We start from the raw sequence: 24,349 nt of genomic DNA on the forward strand, positions 1-24,349 counted from the left end.
TCGGATCCTTCTTAGCGGGTGTTGCTGGGTTGGAATGGTTCTGGTTGCTGCTTACTCCATTCCCATTTCCATTCTTGGGACCACTGTGGTTATGGGAACTTCCTCCATTGTGTGTGTGGCCTCCATGGTTATGGGTGTATCCTCCCGAGTTCGGGGTAAAGCGAGGCTTCTGCTGAGCTCCAGAATTATACTTCCCTTGTCCATACTTCCTTTTGCGGCTCTCTATCTTCTGCTGCTTCCCTTCAATCATAAGAGCCCTATCTACCAACTCCTGGTAGTCAGCAAATGTTGCCACCATCAACTGCATGCTCAGCTCATCATTCAGCCCTTCCATAAACTTCTCCTGCTTTGCGGCATCCGTGGCCACATCATCCGGTGCATAACGGGCTAACTTACTGAACTCATCCACGTACTGCCCCACAGTACGATTTCCCTAGAGTAAGTTGCGGAACTCACGCTTCTTCATGCTCATAGCTCTAGTTGAGACATGTGCGGTGCGGAACGCTTGCTAGAACTGATCCCAAGTGACATTGGCTATAGGGAAAGTGGTTGTGTAATTCTCCCACCATGAGGCTGCGGGTCCATCCAGTTGGTGTGCGGCAAACCGCACCTTCTCAGCATCTGTGCAACATGCAGTGGTCAACTCCCTTCCAATCCCGCGGAGCCAGTCACCAGCAACAATCGGCTCGGTGCTACTGGAAAACACCAGCGGATTCAACCTCAGAAAACGGGCTAAGTTGTCAACTGGAGGTGGTGGCGGTGGGTTATTGTTGTTGTTGCCTTGGTTCTGGACTAGTAGCTGCATCAAGGCATTCTCCTGCTGGATCAACTAAGTGAGCTCCGGTGGGAAGACAAATCCGGAGTCACGTCTCGGGGGCATCTGATGGGTTTAGAGGGGAGAGATTAGAATAGAATGAGGTCTAAAGAGAAAACACTACCCATATGCACATGAGACAAACACATTCATATCACACCACTCAATTCAAACAAGGGCATACAATCGATCTAGCTACCGTTACAAAATACTCGGACTACTACTATATACATGGGGGAAATACTACTGATAATATGGAGGTCAAATAGAAATTTTGATCAGTGGAAGACTCCATGATATCCGCTCCAGCTTCGTCTTCATAATCATCATCACTACTGTCGGTGTCGTCGATGATGATGTAGTCCTCGGGATGGTCGTCATCTCCTCCTGGCGCGGGGCCTCCCATTAATACTCCTAGCTTCCTCGTCAGGTCTTCATTCTTTTCCACTAGCACTGCGATTTCCTCCTCATAACCGTCGCGTGTAGACTTGAGTTCCTCTTCAAGCTCCATGTTCCTAGTCATCACCTTATTCAGATCTATCATGCTTGCACACATTTGGTTCTCCTGGTGGCGAATGTGCTGGTTTAACTCCTGGATGAAAGCTGCAATGGACCTGTCCCTCCTGGTGCTGATCATCTCCCATTTCTCATCTCGGCGCCCACATATCTGGTAGATAGTGTCCTTTAGATCCTTGTGGTAAACTTCGCCGATGCGTCCCATGGCGATGTGAGCTGCCATGCTCTTTCCTAGACTCCAGGTTGGTGCATCAAAGGAAAACTCTATGGGCTCAGTAACTGGCGTGAGTGTCCTTCCTGGAACATGAACTCGAATCATCCAACGCTTCTCTTCTGGTAAAGTGGCGGTGTAGGTCCTGGTGTAGCTTGGTATTCCGATGTTCAGGTACCTAGTGACTTCCTTCAAGTGTCGTCCAAAAGGTGTGTCTTCATCCAGTTGAGCAAACCTGTTCCTTGGGTCCGCCATCTATAGAGTGGAAAATGGAGAGGAGTCAGAAATGAGTAGAGAAGAGTGACCTATGGCTTATCTTAGTGGTCGTGTCCTACAATCAATGTGTCATCCCTGTGCATAAGTGTCATCCCTGGATCGGTAATGCTGACGCACACAATACTTGAAGGATTTATAGCAGAGTGCAATCACACACTTATTACATCGAATATCTCAAAAGAGAACTTATTACAATAATATGGCTTAAGGCCATCTAAATAAGATAACTGCGGAAGCATCAAAGGTAAATGAGTCCATCAACTCCAACGACATAGCTCAGTGCACGACAACGACCTAGCGCACATTACTCTTCGTCTGAAAAGTCTGCAACATAATACGTTGCAGCCCGAAACGGGTCAGCACATGGAATATGCTGGCAAAATAACACAGTAGAGCAATGAACAAGGTAAATGCTAACACTACATGCATATATGGCTGGTGGAGGCTCTATGGTTATCATGTTTTTGCGAAAAGCCAAATTTTCCCTACAACAAAGGAATATATTTTATTTAACTACAAAGTTGGTTGAAAACATTGAGAATGGTAACCCCATCTCAATCCCAATTAAACAATAATTAACAACCCAACAAAATTAATTAAGAGTGTTGACATCACATCAATGCTTCAAGAACCAGATACCTCAATATGTCCATAACCGGGGACACGACTAACCATGATTAGTTTGTACACTCTACAGAGGTTTGCGCACCTTTCCCCACAAGACTCAATCTCCTCCGTTGGACTTCTCGCACTACATGGTGTTTGAGAAACGGATGACCGAGACACGGTCTTTCAGAAGCATTAACTCTTTCGACGGGTATACTGTACCACCTACATCCCCTACATCTGCTAGTTTACCACCGAAAGAGGTCAAACAACATACTCAACTATGCCAGAGCCCATAATGGATTCTGGCTGCACACGGAAGTTTCTAGCATGAATAATCTTATGATCCCTTTGAGCCTGGGTGGCGAACCATAGGATGATCACACAGATTCCCCGGGCTCTCCTTGGACAACACTGGATTCCCCAGGTGCCCACCAACAATCCACCTAGATGTGTATTAAAGTAGCCACCTTAAATAAACCCTTAGTTCATAATAATCTCACATCTATCATGAATCACTCAACCAAACCACGTCTACGAGCATAGCATAGCAGTAATAGCATAATGTAGAAGTAACTCCCATGGTTTGTAATAAAGAGCAATAGGTTCTACCTCATCATCTACTTCCCAATACCCACATGTTATCAATCCTACTCATGCAATGTTTTAGGGTTGAAACTAATGCATAAAAACTGGGTAATAAGGGGTATGATCAAAGTGTTACTTGCCTTGCCGACGATCTCCAAACCCTGGAGACTCGTAGTAGCACGCTTCGCACTCCGGAAATTCTATCGCAAACAAACAATAGCATACATAAGCACTCAAGCATAGCTGCAAGGGTAAGACTCAGATAAGAAAGTCCAAACTAAAAGTTCAACTGAAGAGCTTTGATTTGCAAAAAGAATCGATCGAATCGGAGCTACGGAACTGAAACTATGATCAAAAGAAGTTCGAAATCAAATCTGCTTGAAACCAAATTTTAAATTTCCAAAATCATGTTCAAGTTGATTAACTGAAAAGAGGGGTTTGAGATGAAGATTTTGGCGTTGGTTTCATTGGATTTGGATAAACGAGCAAAAAGTTGCGGGCGTTTGAAAATCAGGGGCTAATCTGCGATAAAAATAACCGCGGATAGGTCATAAAAAGAAAAGACTAACAAACGAACATTCGTTATCAGAGACGAACGAACGAATGCGTTCGCGAACAGAGGCGTTCGGGCGAACGTTCGCTAAATAGATTAGATCAGAGAAAACCGGGAAAAACCGAGAAAACCCTAACCCTAAAAAAACCGATCTAGATCTAAACCAAAAATAAACCGGCGGCGGCGATTTTTTACTGGTTCTTCGAGAAAACCGGCGGCGGTGGCGACGAGATCCCGCGGCGGGGCTCCGGCAGGGCTGCGGGGCTGCGGCGGCGGGGTCAGCGGCGGCGGCGAGCAGCGGCAAGCGGTGGCTGCACGGCGCGGCTCGGCGACGGTGGCTGCGGGGCTGGGTGGGGAGGAAAGGCGGCGCGTCGGCGGCTTATAAGGGGGCGGGGCGACGGCTTGCTTGGGGAGGGGGCGGCCCGGGGAGGAGTCCGGCTCAGACTCCCCTCGGCGTCCGTGCGCGGCACGGCGGCGGGGAAGGCGGTGGCGCGCGGGAGTGGGCCAGCTGGGTTTCGGCCCAGTCGGTCCGGGGATTTCTTTAAAAAATCTACCGAAAAACAAAAATCCTAGTAAAATATTAAGAAACTTCTAAAAATGCCAAAAACAATTTTCACCGACTAAATAAAATATTTAGAACAAAGTGAACATTTTTATGGCCTAAAAATGCAATATTGAAAAATGCATATTTTTCTAATTCAAATAAAATCTCAAATAAAATCCAAATAAATATTTATTTGATTTAATAAATTTCCTCCAGTATTTCGCTTTTTTTGAAGAAGTCATATTATCTTCTCTCTTTTAATTTAATATTTGAAATATTAGGAGAGAAAAATATTAAAACCAAAATGATCCTCTTTTCAAATTTGAGAAAATTCAAATATAAAAATTAATGAAATCCCCAACGCTCTCCGCGGGTCCTGGAGTCGCTTAAGATTTCTAGGATCAAAACCAAAATGCAATAAAATATGATATGCATATGAAGACCTATGTATAACATCCAAATTGAAATTTTTTGGATGTTACATCTGGTCAATAACCAATAGCGGAACCTGGATGCTCATATTGGCTCCCACATATTCTACGAAGATCTTTATCGGTCGAACCGTTATGACAACATACATTATTCCCTTTGTCATCGGTATGTTACTTGCCCGACATTCGATCATCGGTATCTTCATACCTAGTTCAATCTTGTTACCACCAAGTCCCTTTACTCGTTCCGTAATACATCATCCCGTAACTAACTCATTAGTTAGATTGCTTGCAAGGCTTATTATGATGTGCATTACCGAGAGGGCCCAGAGATACCTCCCCGATACTCGGAGTGACAAATCCTAATCTCGATCTATGCCAACCCAACAAACACCTTTGGAGATACCTATAGAGCATCTTTATAATCACCCAGTTACGTTGTGACGTTTGATAGCACGCAAGGTATTCCTCCGGTATCCGGGAGTTGCATAATCTCATAGTCAAAGGAATATGTATAAGTCATGAAGATAGAAATAGCAATAAAACTTAATGATCATTATGCTAATCTAACGGATGGGTCTTGTCCATCACATCATTCTCCTAATGATGTGATCCCGTTCATCAAATGACAACTGTGTTTTGTCTATGTATCCCGTTCATCAAACTCTATGGTTAGGAAACTTAACCATCTTTGATTAACGAGCTAGTCTAGTAAAGGCTTACTAGGGACACTGTGTTTTGTCTATGTATCCACACATGTATCAAGTTTCCGATTAATACAATTCTAGCATGAATAATAAACATTTATCATGATATAAGGAAATATAAATAACAACTTAATTGTTGTCTCTAGGGCATATTTCCTTCAGCCTCCCACTTGCACTAGAGTCAATAATCTAGATTACAATGTAATGATTCTAACACCCATGGAGTCTTGGTGTTGATCATGTTTTGCTCGTGGAAGAGGCTTAGTCAACGGGTCTACCACATTGATATCTGTATGTATTTTGCAAATCTCTAAGTCTCCCTCCTTCGCCAAGGCAATTGCTCCAGTGTTGTCACAAAATATTTTCATTGGACCCGATGCACTAGGTATTACACCTAGAACGGATATGAACTCCTTCATCCAGACTCCTTCATTCGCTGCTTCCGAAGCAGCTATGTACTCCGCTTCACATGTAGATCCCTCCACGACACTTTGCTTGGAACTGCACCAACTGACAGCTCCACCATTCAACATAAATATGTATCCGGTTTGTGACTTAGAGTCATCCGGATCAATGTCAAAGCAAGCATCAACGTAACCATTTATGACGAGTTCTTTGTCACCTCCATAAACCAGAAACATATCCTTAGTCCTTTTCAGGTATTTCAGGATGTTCTTGACCGCTGTCCAGTGACCCACTCCTGGATTACTTTGGTACCTCCCTGCTAGACTTATAGCAAGGCACACATCAAGTCCGGTACACAGCATAGCATACATGATAGAACCTATGGCTGAGGCATAGGGAATGACTTTCATTTTCTCTCTATCTTCTGCAGTGGTCGGGCATTGAGTCTGACTCAACTTCACACCTTGTAACACAGGCAAGAACCCTTTCTTTGACTGATCCATTTTGAACTTCTTCAAAACTTTATCAAGGTATGTGCTTTGTGAAAGTCCAATTAAGCATCTTGATCTATCTCTATAGATCTTGATGCCCAATATATAAGCAGCTTCATCGAGGTCTTTCATTGAAAAACTCTTATTCAAGTATCCTTTTATGCTATCCTAAAATTCTATATCATTTCCAATCAACAATATGTCATCCACATATAATATTGGAAATGCTACAGAGCTCCCACTCACTTTCTTGTAAATACAGGCTTTTCCAAAAGTCTGTATAAAACCATATGCTTTGATCACCTCATCAAAGCGTATATTCCAACTCCGAGATGCTTGCACCAGTCCATAAATGGATCGATGGAGCTTGCACACTTTGTTAGCAACTTTAGGATCGACAAAACCTTCTGGTTGCATCATATACAACTCTTCTTTAAGAAATCCATTAAGGAAAGCAGTTTTGACGTCCATTTGCCAGATTTCATAATCATAAAATGCGGCAATTGCTAACATGATTCGGACAGACTTAAGCATCGCCACGGGTGAGAAGGTCTCATCGTAGTCAACTCCTTGAACTTGTCGAAAACATTTTGCGACAAGTCGAGCTTTGTAGACAGTAACATTACCATCAGCGTCGGTCTTCTTCTTTAAAATCTATTTATTCTCTATGGCTTGGCGATCATCGGGCAAGTCAACCAAAGTCCATACTTTGTTCTCATACATGGATCCCATCTCAGATTTCATGGCCTAAAGCCATTTTGCGGAATCTGGGCTCATCATTGCTTCCTCGTAGTTCGTAGGTTCGTCATGGTCTAGTAACATGACTTCCAGAACAGGATTACCGTACCACTCTGGTGCGGAACGTGCTCTAGTTGACCTATGAGGTTCGGTAGTAACTTGATCTGAAGTTTCATGATCACTATCATTAGCTTCCTCACTAGTTGGTGTAGGCATCACGGGAACAGTTTTCTGTGATGAGCTACTTTCCAATTCGAGAGAAGGTACAATTACCTCATCAAGTTCTACTTTCCTCCCTATCACTTCTTTTGAGAGAAACTCCTTCTCTAGAAAGGATCCATTCTTAGCAACAAAGATTTTGCCTTCGATCACATACCCAACAATTTCTTTTGGGTATCCTATGAAGATGCACTTCTCCAATTTGGGTTCGAGCTTATCAGGTTGAAGCTTTTTCACATAAGCATCGCAACCCCAAACTTTATGAAACGACAACTTAGGTTTCTAGCCAAACCACAGTTCATATGGTGTCGTCTCAACGGATTTAGACGGTGCCCTATTTAAAGTTAATGCAGCTGTCTCTAATGCATAACCCCAAAATGATAGTGGTAAATCGGTAAGAGACATCATAGATCGCACCATATCTAATAAAGTACGATTTTGACGTTCGGACACACCATTACGCTGTGGTTTTCCAGGTGGCGTGAGTTGTGAAACTATTCCACATTCTTTTAAATGAAGGCCAAACTCGTAACTCAAATATTCGCCTCCGAGATTAGATCGTAGAAACTTTATTTTCTTGTTACGATGATTCTCCACTTCACTATGAAATTCTTTGAACTTTTCAAACGTTTCAGACCTGTGTTTCATTAAGTAGATATACCCATATCTGCTTAAATCATCTGTGAAGGTCAGAAAATAACGATACCCGCCGCGAGCGTCAACACTCACTGGACCGCACACATCGGTATGTATTATTTCCAATAAGTCAGTAGCTTGATCCATTGTACCAGAGAACGGAGTGTTAGTCATCTTGCCCATGAGGCATGGTTCGCAAGCATCAAATGATTCATAATCAAGTGATTCCAAAAGTCCATCTGCATGGTGTTTCTTCATGCGCTTTACACCAATATGACCTAAACGGCAGTGCAACAAATATGTTGTGCTATCATTATCAACTTTGCATCTTTGTGATAGTGATGCCAAAAGATGCAAAGTTGATAATGATAGTGCAAAATGTTTGTGGCACTGCCATTTAGGTCATATTGGTGTAAAGAGCATGAAGAAACTCCATGCTGATGCGCTTTTGGAATCACTTGATGCTTGCGAACCATGCCTCATGGGCAAGATGACTAAGACTCTGTTCTCCGGAACAATGGAACGAGCCACTGACTTATTGGAAATAATACATACCGATGTATGCGGTCCAATGGTGGTTGAGGCTCACTGTGGGTATCATTGTTTTCTGACCTTCACAGATGATTTGAGCAGATATGTGTATATCTACATCATGAAACATAAATCTGAAACATTTGAAAAGTTCAAATAATTTCAGAGTGAAGTGGAAAATCATAGTAACAAGAAAATGAAGTTTCTACGATCTGATCGTGGAGGAGAATATTTGAGTTATGAGTTTGGTCTTCATTTGAAACAATGCGGAATAGTTTCGCAACTCACGCCACCTAGAACACCACAGCGTAATGGTGTGTCCGAACATCATAACCGTACTTTATTAGATATGGTGCAACCTATGATGTCTCTTTCTGATTTACCACTATCGTTTTGGGGTTATGCATTAGAGACAGCTGCTTTCGCGTTAAATAGGGCACCATCTAAATCCGTTGAGACGACACCATATGAATTGTGGTTTGGCAAGAAACCAAAGTTGTCGTTTCTTAAAGTTTGGGGTTGCGATGCTTATGTGAAAAAGTTTCATCCTGATAAGCTCAAACCAAAATCCGAGAAATGTGTCTTCATAGGATACCCAAAGGAGACAGTTGGGTACACCTTCTATTATAGATCCGAAGGCAAGACATTCGTTGCTAAGAATGGATTCTTTCTAAAGAAGGAGTTTCTCTCGAAAGAAGTGAGTGGGAGGAAAGTAGAACTTGATGAGGTAACTGTACCTGCTCCCTTATTGGAAAGTAGTTCATCACAGAAATCTGTTCCTGTGACTCCTACACCAATTAGCGAGGAAGCTAATGATGATGATCATGTAACTTCGGATCAAGTTACTACCGAACCTCGTAGGTCAACCAGAGTGAAATCCGCACCAGATTGGTATGGTAATCCTGTTCTGGAGGTCATGTTACTTGACCATGACGAACCTATGAACTATGAGGAAGCGATGATGAGCCCATATTTCGCGAAATGGCTTGAGGCCATGAAATCTGAGATGGGATCCATGTATGAGAACAAAGTGTGGACTTTGCTTGACTTGCCCGATGATTGGTAAGCCATAGAAAATAAATGGATCTTCAAGAGGAAAGACGGACGCTGATAGTAGTGTTACTATCTACAAAGCTAGACTTGTCGAAAAAGGTTTTTGACAAAGTTCAAGGTGTTGACTACGATGAGATTTTCTCACTCGTAACGATGCTTAAGTCTGTCTGAATCATGTTTGCAAATTGCCACATTTTATGAAATCTCGCAAATGGAAGTCAAAACTACATTCCTTAATGGATTTCTTAAAGAAGAGTTGTATATGATGCAACCAGAAGGCTTTGTCGATCCTAAAGGTGCTAACAAAATGTGCAAGCTCCAGCGATCCATCTATGGACTGGTGCAAGCATCTCGGAGTTGGAATATATGCTTTGATGTGTTGATCAAAGCATATAGTTTTATACAGACTTGCGGTGAAGCATGTATTTACAAGAAAGTGAGTGGGAGCACTACAACATTTCTGATAAGTATATGTGAATGACATATTGTTGATCGGAAATAATGTAGAATTTTGTGGAAAGCATAAAGGAGTATTTGAAAGGAGTTTTTCAAAGAAAGACCTCAGTGAAGCTGCTTACATATTGAGCATCAAGATCTATAGAGATAGATCAAGACGCTTGATAAGTTTTTTCAATGAGTACATACCTTGACCAGATTTTGAAGTAGTTCAAAATGGAACAGTCAAAGAAAGAGTTCTTGCCTGTGTTGCAAGGTGTGAAATTGAGTAAGACTCAAAGCCCGACCACAGCAGAAGATAGAAAGAGAATGAAAGTCATTCCCTATGCCTCAGCCATAGGTTCTATAAAGTACGCCATGCTGTGTACCAGATCTATTGTATACTCTACACTGAGTTTGGCAAGGGAGTACAATAGTGATCTAGGAGTAGATCACTCGACAACGGTCAAAATTATCCTTAGTGGAATAAGGATATGTTTCTCGATTATGGAGGTGACAAAAGGTTCATCGTAAAGGGTTATGTCGATGCAAGTTTTGACACTGATCTAGATGACTCTAACTCTCAATCTGGATACATATTGAAAGTGGGAGCAATTATCTAGAGTAGCTCCGTGCAGAGCATTGTTGACATAGAAATTTGCAAAATACATACGGATCTGAATATGGCAAACCCATTGACTAAACTTCTCTCACAAGCAAAACATGATCACACCTTAGTACTCTTTGGGTGTTAATCACATGGCGATGTGAACTAAAATTACTGACTCTAGTAAACCCTTTGAGTGTTGGTCACATGGCGATGTGAACTATGGGTGTTAATCACATGCTGATGTGAACTATTAGTGTTAAATCACATGGCGATGTGAACTAGATTATTGACTCTAGTGCAAGTGGGAGACTGAAGGAAATATGCCCTAGAGGTAATAATAAAGTTATTATTTATTTCCTTATTTCATGATAAATGTTTATTATTCATGCTAGAATTGTATAACCGGAAACTTAGTACATGTGTGAATACATAGACAAAACAAAGTGTCCCTAGTACGCCTCTACTTGACTAGCTCATTTATCAAAGATGGTTATGTTTCCCTAGTACGGGATCACATCATTAGGAGAATGATGTGATGGACAAGACCCATTCGTTAGCTTAGCATTATGATCGTTACAGTTTCATTGCTACTGCTTTCTTCATGACTTATACATGTTCCTCAGACTATGAGATTATGCAACTCCCGAATACCGGAGGAACACCTTGTGTGCTATCAAACGTCACAAACGTAACTGGGTGATTATAAAGATGCTATACAGGTGTCTTCGATGGTGTTTGTTGAGTTGGCATAGATCGAGATTAGGATTTGTCACTCCGTGTATCGGAGAGGTATCCCTGGGCCCTCTCGGTAATGCACATCACTACAAGCCTTGCAAGCATTGTGACTAATGAGTTAGTTGCAGGATGATGCATTATAGAACGAGTAAAGAGACTTGCCGGTAATGAGATTGAACTAGGTATTGAGATACCGACGATCGAATCTTGGGCAAGTAACATACCGATGACAAAGGGAACAACGTATGTTGTTATGCGGTTTGACCGATAAAGATCTTCATAGAATATGTAGGAACCAATATGAGCATCCAGGTTCCGCTGTTGGTTATTGACCTGTCGAGGAAACGACACCTATGGGATCACAAGAATCCCTACTACGGTTGCCGGGGCGCAGGGTTGCGAGAAGAGCAGGATTAGTAATCAGCACAAGGATCGTTTAGCCAGGTTCGGGCCGCGGGGATGCGTAAAACCCTAGTCCTGCTTTGGTGGGTGTATTTCAGAGAGTTCTTGAGCTCTCGAACTAGCTGTGGTGAGTGTGTGGTTCGAAAGAGCCGAATCCTTCTCCAGTATGCCATGGGCCTCCTTTTATAGTCGAAAGGGGCTGCCACAGTGGCACACAGGAGGTGGAAAGGCGCATAGTGCTATGAGATTATCGCTTGTATTACAAGACAAGACGCATTTAATGCGTAGCTTAGGTGTCCCCTTGCTTTATCGGGGACGTGGGCGAGCCCGTCCCGTCCGTCGCCGCTCCTCCTTGCTTCGACACGCACCCTGGCTGACGACGCATGCGGCGCCACGTAGGCAGACAGGCAGCTGAGGTGGCGCGGTGGTAGGGTCTTCACGAAGATCTACATGCCGCCACGCAGGCGCCTGCTGAGTTGGCCTGGAAGCTGCATGTTGCCACGCAGGTGCCTGCCCAGCTGGTTTGGGCTGGCAGCTGCATGCGAACGGTGGTGGAGACTTGGCTGGTGCAGGCCTGGCAGTGGCCCTGCTGGCGTCTTCGGCGGGAGCCCTGCCGGGGGGGCCCGGCAAGGGTCTTGCCGTGGCGCGCTGTCGTCCCCGGCAAGCTCGTGGCTCTCCTCGGCAAGGATCTTGCCAAGGATCGTTGTCTTCTAATCCTCATCTGATCTTGAATATGTCTTCACAAAGATCTGCATGCCACCACAGATGTGCCTCCCGAGCCCTGGCCCCACGCGATATTGGAGACCGTGAGCTCAAGGGTGGCTCGCCCTGTTGGCGTTTGGATGCGCTGCCCCGGCAAGGGTCTTGTCGGGGCTGCTGAGGTAGTCCCCGGCAAGGGTCTCGCCAGGGGAAACTGCTCCGCCCCTCTGCTTCTTTGCGTTCTTGGTCTTGGTGTTGCTCTGGCTGTCTTGGGCTTCGGTTTTGCGTTGGTTCACCTCCCCTGCTCTGCTTGGTGTGGCCGTGGGCGCGGCTCCGACTGCCCGTGCACAGGTAAAGGGGTACAAAAGTGCGCCCCTCCTTTTGTACATCGACAGGAGCCCCCGGGCCTGGGCCACACATAAGTGTGACATGTTGTTGGGCCAGGCCCAAAATGGTGTGCAGGCAGGCGGGGCGGTTTTTACCGCGGTAAAACTTTTCGCACGCTGCGCTTCCCACGCCCCGCGCGCGGCGCGGCGTGGCGTGGAGGGGTGTGCGTGACGTGGGCAGCATGCGTGGGGCAGTTCCTGCACGCATGCGGCACATCGCAGTAAATGGGCAGCGCGACCCGCGGCTTCCCCATAAAAAGGGATAACCGTGAGCGCAATGTTCCTTTCACCCTTCGCGCAGTCCCAATCTCAAAAGCTTCCGCTCGTCTTCTTCTTCTTCAAGCTTTGCCCCTGCTCGCCGCCATTGTGTTTCCGCCACCCTCTGCCTTGCTCTTCTCCCCCAGCCGCCATGGCGCCGAAATCCGTGAAGGGCAAGGGGTGGCCAAGGATGCCGGAGTGGCGGAGACGCCGGAGAGTGCGCTGGCGGTGCAGCGGACGCAGTCCGCCTTCTTCCCCTTGAAAGTTGACATGTTCGAGCTTCGGGAAGCCTTCAGGCCCCTGTGGGGGGTGAAGACGGGGGGAGAGAAGTTGGGGCATCCAGCCACGCACGTCATCCCCGCCAACTGCACCAAGGCTGCCCCAAATCGGTACCCCTTCTTTGTCCACTATTTTTCTTGCGGGCTTTGTCCTCCCTTCTCCGATTTCTTCATCGACGTCATGCACACTTTTGGCTTCCGCCTCTTGGATTTTACCACAAATGTTGTGGCGTGCATAGCCCTTTTTGCGCACCTCTGCGAAGGCTTCGCCAGGGTGCACCCCAACACGGCGCTCTTTAGCCATTACTTCTCCCCTCGGTTCCAACCAGGAGGCACCATCTCTGGTTGCATCGCCTGGATCTCAAGGTCCAAGGGAGCGTATCCGAAGGGCGCCATGAAGGAGAGGTGGGAAGAATGGCGGGGACGGTGGTGCTGGATCGAAGAGAAGGACCCGCCGGCGTTCTGCGAAGTTCGCCGGGCGCCGCCGGTCCGCAGAAGCGATTGGAGTGACGTCGACGCTGACGACGAGAAGCTCACGGTCGCCACCACCAGGATCCTCCGGCTCACCGAGGCCGGGCTCACCCTTGAGATGATCGGGGCGGACTTCATCCGCCGCCGGATCGCTCCACTGCATAACAAGGGGAGGCTAGCCTGGCTCTTCACGAACCCCGCCGACATCATGCGGCTTCGTCCCGGCCTCGACCATAACTTCACAGTGATGGGACACGCCCATTTCTGCCAGCGGATCTTCCAGCTTGATGTGAACCATGACGGCAAGGTCGAGCAGACTGGCAAGGTCGCGAGGGCCACCGCGAAGGCCGGCAAGGACTTCAAGGGGCCTTTGTTCAAGCTGCCAACGGGGGTGGTCCTGTTGTGTAATAACTTGCGCCGGTCCGATATCATCGCCATGATGCCGGACTGCAACGCGCATGGCCCTGACCCGAGCTGGAAGGAGCCGGAGGACGCCGAGGTACAGCAGTTCTTTGAAACTCTGCACGAGGGGTACGTCAACACCGGCGCCGAGCGGCTGCTCGTCCAGGACACCACCCAGGCGAAACTGGACTACATCGCCACCAGGGCGAGGGAGGCGCAGCTCGCCGAGGAGGCCGGCAGCGTTGGTGGTGTGGAGGACAGGGCTGCGACGGCTGCGGAGGAGGAGGAGCTTGCCCGGTGGGCGGCGGCCGCCGGGGAAGCCAGCATCGCCGGCCCTGAGGCTCCTCTGGTTGAGGAAGCGGCCGATGAGTCGTCAGAAGAGGAGACCGGGGCCGTTGACCCTCCGGCCGCGGGGAGAGGGTGAGTCCTGCGGCGGGCCACCTCCAGCGAGCCGGTGCGGCCCGTCAGGGCCGCACGGCGGCCAAAGTCCCCGGAGGAGGCCGCGCGTCAGACGAGGGCCGTGGCGGCGAAGAAGGTGGTGAAGGCCGCGGCAACGAGGAAGAAGGCATGTGCTTCTTCTCTGCCCAGGCGCACGCAGACTCCACCCTCCTCTCCTCCTCCGGAAGATGCCGATGTAGGGGTCACTTTTGACTACGGATCCCTCAGCCCGAGGAAGAAGAGGAGAGCAGCAGAGGAGGAGGCGGACGACGAGTAACTATCTGGCCCCTTCCTGTCATCTCTGCCTCTTCAATCTGTGTTGCTTGTCTTGATTCGCTTTCATCTTGGCAGGGACGTGGAGACGCTGGCCCAGAGGGTGAAGAGGGCCAAACCCTCGGCGGGCGGCCAGCCCCCGGCTGGTACTTCAAGGGCGCCACTGGTGGTGCTGAGTAGCCCGGACAGCAGCCCCCGGCCTAGCCCCCAGCGTAAGCTCACTACCCTCACCTCGTCGACATGTGCCAGGGGTACGATACTTTGGTGCTGACCTTGCCTGGTATGCAGGAGGAGAGCGGCAGCAGGAGGAGCCGCAGAGGGCTACTCCCAACACGCCACCCCCATCGACCACGCCGCCCTGGTGGGCGTCCCCGGTAAGGGCGCCAAGCACCGAGCCCACACACATGGAGGAGGAGGAGGAGAACTTGGGTGCTGGCGGCTTCGCCTCGACGCCAAATGTTGGCGGGGAGGGGACTTCCGTTTCCCAGCCTGGTACTGGCGCTGGTAAGTCGCTCGTCGTTCGTCCCTGTTCCTTTTTCTTTCTGGCTCTTGGCCTTGGCCTTGCCTCACTCCCTTCTTTGGTGTCCAGATCCCTCCTCGGTGAACCCAGAGGACGTAGACGCCATCATCGAGGACGTCGCCAAGGCCGCCGAGGCGGACGCCGAGAAGATCGCCGCCGAGGAGGCCGCCAAGGGTGCTACTGAGGACGCCGCCAAGGGGCCTACCGGGGAAGCCGGCAAGGCCACCGCTGAGGAGACCGGCAAGGGGCCTGCCGGGGAGGCCGGCGGGGCCACTGCCGAGGAGGAGGAGGTGGTGGTTGATGACCAGCCTTCCTCCTCTGGTGCTTCTGGCTCCGGCAACTACCAGAGGGTGGGTGACGATTTGTTCATCCACCTTCTAGGCGCGTCGAGCACCAGGACACCCGTCGAGGGAGAGGTGTTCGACGACGAAGTGCTTGCTGCCGCCGGTCTTGAGATCGTGGACGAGCCGAGCATCGGTGGCGACGACTCCCAGGAGGAGCGGCTGCTCCAGGCCATGGGTGCCAACTTCCGGAGGCTCCAGGCGCTCCACCGTGCCCGCCTGGACAAAGTCAGGTCCAGGATGGCGGTGGTGGAGAAAGCGGAGGCGGACCTCCAGAAGCGCGTCGCCGAGACGCAGGACTGGTTCCGCCAGGCTCACAAGGAGCTGAAGGCCGCACAGGGCGAGCTGGCCAAGCGCGACGTGGACCTCACCATGAAGCTGGCCGACATCGAGAAGGCCCAGGAGACGGCGGAGGGCTTGGCCGCGGCAACCGATGCCGCCCGGACTCACCACGAGGCCGCACTGAACTCCCAGGAGGAGGACCTCGCTGCGCGCAAGGAGAAGCTTGGCGCCACGCTCCGTGGCAAGGATGAAGAGGTGGGGAAGCTTGTCTTGCAGCGGACCCGTGAGCTGGAGCAGAGGCACAAGGAGGCACTCGATGCCCAAGCCCAGGTGCATGCCGACAAGGTGAAGGAGCTGGAGGTGGAGCGGGACGAGCTGAAGGAGCAGGCCCTGAAGGTGTCCCAGGAGAAGGACACGCTAAACAGCGCCCTAACGGAGGCGCAGGGCGCGGCAATTAGCAAGGCCGGGGAGCTCTCCGAGGCCAACAAGTCCCTCAAGGACCTCACACTGAAGCTGGAGGGCCTCGAGGGGATGCTCACGGAGGCCAAAGCCCGGGAGGGGACCCTGGCCAAGGAGCTGGAGACCGAGAAGCAGCTGCGGAGGGACGAGGCCGTCGAGCATAAGGATTTCAAGGAGGGCGTGAACTGCTGGATCGGCCGCCTCGAAGAAGTCGCCGGCAGGATTACCGCGCAACTGGCTACCATGGGGATGCTAAGCGTGAGGTACGCCCCAGAGCACAACGAGACCACCAACGCGAAGTTGACCTTGTTCTTCGAGTGTGTTCTCGGGGCCCTGGAGCAGCTTCACGCCAACCGGGCGGCCTCGCTGGCCGATGAGGCCCGGAGGCTTTGCCAGGGCGCCATGACCAAGGTTCTCACCAAGGTGGCACACTGGTACCCCAACCTCGACTTCGACACCGCGCTGGAGAGCTTGCCGGAGGGTACTGACCTCGCGCCGCTCAGGGAGCGCATCAAGCCCATCATCAGCCGTGTCGCCGGAATTCTGAGTGTGGAGGGCCAGCGCTGGGATTAGGCACCCCGTTTCGTATCGCCGCTGCAGGTTCACAACCAAGACAATTGCTATCTCTAGTTAGAACCGTAGCAACAATTTTATGTAATATGACTCTGCAGCACTTTTAGTATCATGCATGTTATTTTACTGTTCAATTTTTCCTTGTATGTCCACCCTACGTAACTGCGTAGGCTTGCCGGCGCGTAAACCCAGGGCGGCGTCTTCGGGACGGATCCCCATTGGCCTGCCGGGTGTGCTTGCTGCCGGGTGAACCACCTTACCACCCTTAGCGCAGCCGCCCGAACTGTCGAGCTTGACTCGAGTCAGAGTCGGGAGCGTTGCCAAGTGCGGAAGGCTACCCCGCCACTCTCGACGCAACCGCTTTGAGCTGTTGAGCGGACTCGAAACAGAACAAGGGCGTTGCCAATCGCGGGAGGGCCCCTTCGCGTGCAGGTTTTCCATACATAGGCAAGATCTCCGAGGACGATAACCTTATGTATAAAAGGGAATAACTCAAAGCTCTGAATGACTTAGCTTTTCTGTCGCCGCACTGGCGTCCTTCGCGTTTGCAGGCGGCGCTCTTTTCTCCTGGCCGTCTCTTTCTTGGGAGCCATGGCGACAAAGAATTGCCAGGCTAACTACTAGACGGATTCTCACAATTGCTCCCCCTACCTGGCGCGCCAAAGATGTTGGGGAAACGACACCTATGGGATCACAAGAATCCCTACTACGGTTGCTGGGGTGCAGGGTTGCGAGAAGAGCAGGATTAGTAATCAGCACAAGGATCATTTACCCAGGTTCGGGCCGCGGGGATGCGTAAAACCCTAGTCCTGCTTTGGTGGGTGTATTTCAGAGAGTTCTTGAGCTCTCGACCTAGCTGTGGTGAGTGTGTGGTTTGAAAGAGCCAAATCCTTCTCCAGTATGCCATGGGCCTCCTTTTATAGTCGAAAGGGGCTGCCACAGTGGCACACAGGAGGTGGAAAGGCGCACAGTGCTATGAGATTATCGCTTGTATTACAGGACAAGACGCATTTAATGCGTAGCTTAGGTGTCCCCTTGCTTTATCGGGGATGAGGGCGAGGCCCATCCCGTCCGTCGCCGCTCCTCCTTGCTTCGACACGCGCCCTGGCTGGCGACGCATGCGGCGCCACGTAGGCAGGAAGACAACCAACCTGGCGCGGTGGCAGGGTCTTCACGAAGATCTACATGCCGCCACGCAGGCGCCTGCTGAGTTGGCCTGGAAGCTGCATGTTGCCACGCAGGTGCCTGCCCAGCTGGTTTGGGCTGGCAGCTGCATGCGAACGGCGGTGGAGACTTGGCTGGTGCGGGCCTGGCAGTGGCCCTGCTGGCGTCTTCGGCGGGAGCCTTGCCGGGGGGCCCGGCAAGGGTCTTGCCGTGGTGCACTGTCGTCCCCGGCAAGAATCTTGCCGGGGGTCTCGTGGCTCTCCTCGGCAAGGATCTTGCCGAGGATCGTTGTCTTCTAATCCTCATCTGATCTTGAATATTTCTTCACAAAGATCTGCATGCCACCACAGAGGTGCCTCCCGAGCCCTGGCCCCGCGCGATATTGGAGATCGTGAGCTCAAGGGTGGCTCGCCCTGTTGGTGTTTGGGTGCGCTGCCCCGGCAAGGGTCTTGCCGGGGATGCTGAGGCAGTCCCCGGCAAGGGTCTCGCCGGGGGAAACTGCTCCACCCCTCTGCTTGTTTGCGTTCTTGGTCTTGGCGTTGCTCTGGCTGTCTTGGGCTTCAGTTTTGCCTTGGTTCACCTCCCCTGCTCTGCTTGGTGTGGCCGTGGTCGCAGCTCCGACAACCCGTGCACAAGTAAAGGGGTACAAAAGTGCGCCCCTCCTTTTGTACACCGACATGACTGGAGATGAGTCTCGGTCATGTCTACATAGTTCTCGAACCCGTAGGGTCCGCACACTTAACGTTCGGTGACGATTTGTATTATGAGTTATGTGATTTGATGACCGAAGTTTGTTCGGAGTTCCGGATGAGATCGGGGACATGATGAGGAGTCTCGAAATGGTCGAGACGTAAATATCGATATATTGGAAGGCTATATTCGGACATCGAAAAGGTTCCGAGTGATTCGGGTATTTTTTGGAGTACCGGAGAGTTACGGGAATTCGTATTGGGCCTTAATGGGCCATACGGGAAAGGAGAGAAAGGCGTCAAGGGTGGTCGCGCCCCTTCCCCATGGACTGGTCTGAATTGGACTAGGGAAAGAGGCGCCCCCTTCCTTCCTTCTCCTTCTCCCTTCCCTTTTTCCTATTCCATGTGGGAGGTGGAATCCTACTAGGACTAGGGAGTCCTAGTAGGACTCCACACTTTGGGCGCGCCCTATGAGGGCCGGCCTCCTTCTCCCTCCATCCTTTATATACGTGGCCAGGGGGCACCCCATAGACACACAAGTTGATCACTGATCTCTTAGCCGTGGGCGGTGCCCGCCTCCACCATAATCCACCTCGGTCATATCGTCGTAGTGCTTAGGCGAAGCCCTGCGCCGGTAGCTTCATCATCACTGTCATCACACCATCGTGCTGACGAAGCTCTCCCTCGACACTCTGCTGGATGGTGAGTTCATGGGACGTCACCGAGCCAAACGTGTGCAGATCGCGGAGGTGTCGTACTTTCGGTACTAGGATCGGTCGATCGTGAAGACGTACGACTACATAAACCGCGTTGTCATAACGCTTCCGCTTACGGTCTACGAGGGTACGTGGAAAACACTCTCCCCTCTCGTTGCTATGCATCACCATGATCTTGCGTGTGCATAGGAATTTTTTTGAAATTACTATGTTCCCCAACAAACATGCCTTGCAAAAACATGTTAGACGTCCTCTACTTTGTTGTTGAAAGTTTTACGTGGCTGCTATGGGCTTCTAGCAAGAGCAGGTCTTACCTACGCATCAAAACCACAACGGTGTTTCTTCAAGTTTGCTATTTTAACCTTCAACAAGGACCGGTGGTAGTCAAATTCGATTCAACTAAAGTTGGAGAAATAGACACCCGCCAGCCACCTTTATGCAAAACTAGTTGCATGTCTGTCAGTGGAACCGGTCTCATGAACGTGGTCATGTAAGGTTAGTCCGGGCCATTGCATCCAACAATACCGCCGAATCAAAATAAGACGTTGGTGGTAAGCAGTATGACTATCACCGCCCACAACTCTTTGTGTTCTACTCGTGCATATCACCTACGCATAGACCTGGCTCGGATGCCACTGTTGGGAAACATAGCATGTAATTTCAAAAAAATTCCTATGCATAGCAACGAGAGGGGGAGAGTGTGTCCACGTACCCTCGTAGAACGAAAGCAGGAGCGTTTGACAACGCGGTTGATGTAGTCGAACTTCTTCTCGTTCCGACCGATCGAGCACCGAACGTATGGCACCTCCAACTTTTGCACACGTTCAGCTCGATGACGTCCGTCGAACTCTTGATCCAGCAAAGTGTCGAGGGAGAGTTCCATCAGCACGACGACCTGGTGACGGTGATGGTGAAGTGATTCGCGCAGGGCTTCGCCTAAGCACTACGTGAATATGACCGGAGGCGTAAACTATGGAGGGGGGCACCGCACACAGCTAACAATGGTTGGTGTGTGTTCTAGGCGCCCCCTCCCCACGTATATAAAGGAGGGAGGGGAGAGAGGCAGCCTAGGGCGCGCCCAAGTAGGAGGAATCCTACTTGGGCCCCTAGTCCAATTCGGCCTCCCCCATTCCCTTTTAATGGAGGGGGAAAAGAGGCAAGAGGGAAGGAGGAAGGAAAGGGGGGCCAAACCCCCACCTCCTTCTCCTATTCGGCGTCCTACCATAAGGGGGGCATGCCACCCCTTGTGGGCTGGTGTGCTCCCCTCCTATGTCCCACATGGCCCATATCTTCCCTCGAGGGGGTCCGATAACCCCCCCCGGTACTCCGATATGTACCCGATACATCCCGGAACACTTCTGGTGTCCAATTACTATCATCCTATATATATCAATCTGTACTTCTCGACCATTTCGACACTCCTCGTCATGTCCGTGATCTCATCCCGGACTCCGAACAACATTCGGTCACCAAATCACATAACTCATATAATACAAATCGTCATCACACGTTAAGCGTGCGGACCCTACGGGTTCGAGAACTATGTAGACATGATCGAGACACCTCTCCAGTCAATAACCAATAGCGGAACCTGGATGCTCATATTGGCTCCCACATATTCTACGAAGATCTTTATCGGTCGAACCGTTATGACAGCATACATTATTCCTTTTGTCATCGGTATGTTACTTGCCCGAGATTTGATCGTCATTATCTTCATACCTAGTTCAATCTCGTTACCGGTAAGTCTCTTTACTCATTCCATAATACATCATCCCGTAACTAACTCATTAGTTACATTGCTTGCAAGGCTTATTATGATGTGCATTATCGAGAGGGCCCACAGATACCTCTTCGATACTCGGAGTGACAAATCCTAATCTCGATCTATGCCAACCCAAAAAACACCTTCGGAGATACCTGTAGAGCATCTTTATAATCACCAAGTTACGTTGTGACGTTTGATAGCACACAAGGTATTCCTCCGGTATCCGGGAGTTGCATAATCTCATAGTCAATGGAATATGTATAAGTCATGAAGAAAGCAATAGCAATAAAACTTAACGATCATTATGCTAAGCTAACGAATGGGTCTTGTCCATCACATCATTCTCCTAATGATGTGATCTCATTCATCAAATGACAACACATGTCTATGGTTAGGAAACTTAACCATCTTTGATTAACGAGCTATTCTAGTAGAGGCTTACTAGGGACACTGTGTTTTGCCTATGTATCCACACATGTATCAAGTTTCCGGTTAATACAATTCTGGCATGAATAATAAACATTTATCATGATATAAGGAAATATAAATAACAACTTTATTATGGCCTCTAGGGCATATTTCCTTCACATTAGCGCTATGAGGTACTAAATTGGCAAGCCACGATAAATTGACAGTGGCCATGCGGTGCCTCTCACCGACTATTCTCAGGATGTTATGGTTGCACCTAGGAGCAGCACAGATCAGGCCTGATCCGGTGTTTGGTGGGTTTTCTTCGAAGAAGAGATCTACCTACAACGGGTTCACACGCGCAAAGGGCATGGATGTGCATTGGCGACATTGAATTTGCTGACTGGATTTGACAGTCTCGGGTGGAGAGACGTCGGTGGCCATGACCCTATCCGGAGGTGACTATCGAGATGGGACCGGGGATCTCGGATCTTCAGATCTAGTGACAACGACAAGTTTGTTTTGTTTATTGATTCTGCCACCATGGACAAGGAAGGCGGAGCATACCGTCGTGGGATTTTACGGCCCCCATGGCTTTACTCCTTAAATCTCCATTGCAATGTGTGATAATAACTGATACGTCCATTTTGCATCATGTTTTCCTACTGTTATTTATAATGTTTTTATGCATAATAATGCTTTTGGGAGTAATTATAATGCCTTTTCTCTCATAATATGCAAGGTTTACACAAAGAGGGAGAATACCGGCTGCTGGAATACTAGATCTGGAGAAGCTACGTCAGAATTACCTATTCTGCACATCTCCAAATAAGCTGAAACTTCATGGAGATTTTTTATGGAATATTTAAGGAATATTGGAGCAAATAACTACCAGAGGGGGCCCATGAGGGAGTCCTGGACTAGGGGGTCCTCGGGCGTCCGACCTGTTGTATATGGGCCGGACTAATGGGATGTGAAGACACAAGGACCGAAGACTACCCGTGTCCGGATGGGACTCTCCTTGCCGTGGAAGGCAAGCTTGGCGGCCAAATATGAAGATTCCTTTCTCTGTAACCGACCTGATGTAACCCTAGTCCCCTCCGGTGTCTATATAAACCGGAGGGTTTAGTCCGGAAAGGGCCGGATAGGCAAATATAGTCATACAGGCTAGACTTCTAGGGTTTAGCCATTACGATCTCGTGGTAGATCAACTCTTGTAATACTCATATTCATCAAGATCAATCAAGCAGGAAGTAGGGTATTACCTCCATAGAGAGGGCCCGAACCTGGATAAACATTGTGTCCCCCGTCTCCTGTTACCATCGACCTTAGGCGCATAGTTCGGGACCCCCTACCCGAGATCCATCGGTTTTGACACCGACATTGGTGCTTTCATTGAGAGTTCCACTGTGCCGTCCCCAAAAGGTTTGATGGCTCCTTCAATCGTCAACAATAGTACTGTCCAAGGGGAAACCTTCCTCCCCGGATAGATCTTCGTGTTCGGCGGCTTCGCACTGCGGGCCAACTTGCTTGGCCATCTGGAGCAGATCGACAGCTACGCCCCGGGCCATCAGGTCAGATTTGGGAGCTTGAACTACGTCGTGGATATCCGCGGAGACTTGATCTTCGACGGATTCGAGACCACAGCAGTCGCTCCCCGTCGACACGATGAACATGACTTAAATCTGTCATCGGGCCATGCCCAGGAAATTGCACCTGTAACCGCTCTGGCCTTAGATCCGGAGTAGATCGCGCCATCCGAGGACGGGAAGCTTAACCCCGCCACGGAAGCCGTAGACTCCGCGGCATCGGAGCCGCACATAGACCCAGCCTCGGACGGTGTCTGTGTCTCCGGAACCTCGGACTCGTTTCCGGCCATAAGTTCTGAACCATGCGTGTCCGCGCACGTCGAGCTGGATCAATCATCGATCATCGAATTCAGCGCTGCGGACATCTTCCGACACTCGCCTTTAGGCGATGTGCTAAACTCATTAAAAAATATATGCTTAGCGGAGGGCTCACAGCACAATTATATCCGGTTCGAACTGGAGGCTGATGACGGGGAATTTCGACTCCCGCCCGCCACCCACTTCATATCTACTGTCGAAGACTTAACCGACATGCTCGATTACGGCTCCGAAGACATCGACGGTATGGACGACGATGCCGATGCGGAGCAGAGCCAAAACCCGCCGTTCACCAGACGCTGGACGACCACTTCTACGTACGATGTATACATGGTGGATACACCTAAAGAAACTAACGACGATGACAAAGAAGATCCAGTTGAGGATACACCTCCTGAGACACAGCCCAGATGCCGGCGTCAGCGGCGCCGCTCTAAGTCACATCGTGCAAAAGATAGCAATACCGGCAACGGAGAAAACAATACTCCGAACGATGCCGAAGACAATGAAGACCCTATTGAGGAAATCTCCGAACAAGATGAACGGGAAGACGGGCACATTAGCCCTGATGAACAGGCCATACACGAAGACTCAGAGGACAGTAATTATCTTCCACTCTCCGAGGATGAGGAGAGCCTCGGCAACAAGGATTTCATCGTGCCTGACGAACCCCTCGAGCAGGAGCGCTTTAAATGTCGGCTAATAGCCACTGCAAGGAGCCTGAAAAAGAAGCGGCAGCAGCTTCAAGCTGACCAAGACCTGCTCAACGATAGATGGACAGATATCCTAGCAGCCGAAGAATACAGCGTCAAGCGC

Source organism: Triticum aestivum, chromosome 7D (assembly GCF_018294505.1).
Source record: "Triticum aestivum cultivar Chinese Spring chromosome 7D, IWGSC CS RefSeq v2.1, whole genome shotgun sequence".
Classification (NCBI taxonomy): Eukaryota; Viridiplantae; Streptophyta; class Magnoliopsida; order Poales; family Poaceae; genus Triticum; species Triticum aestivum.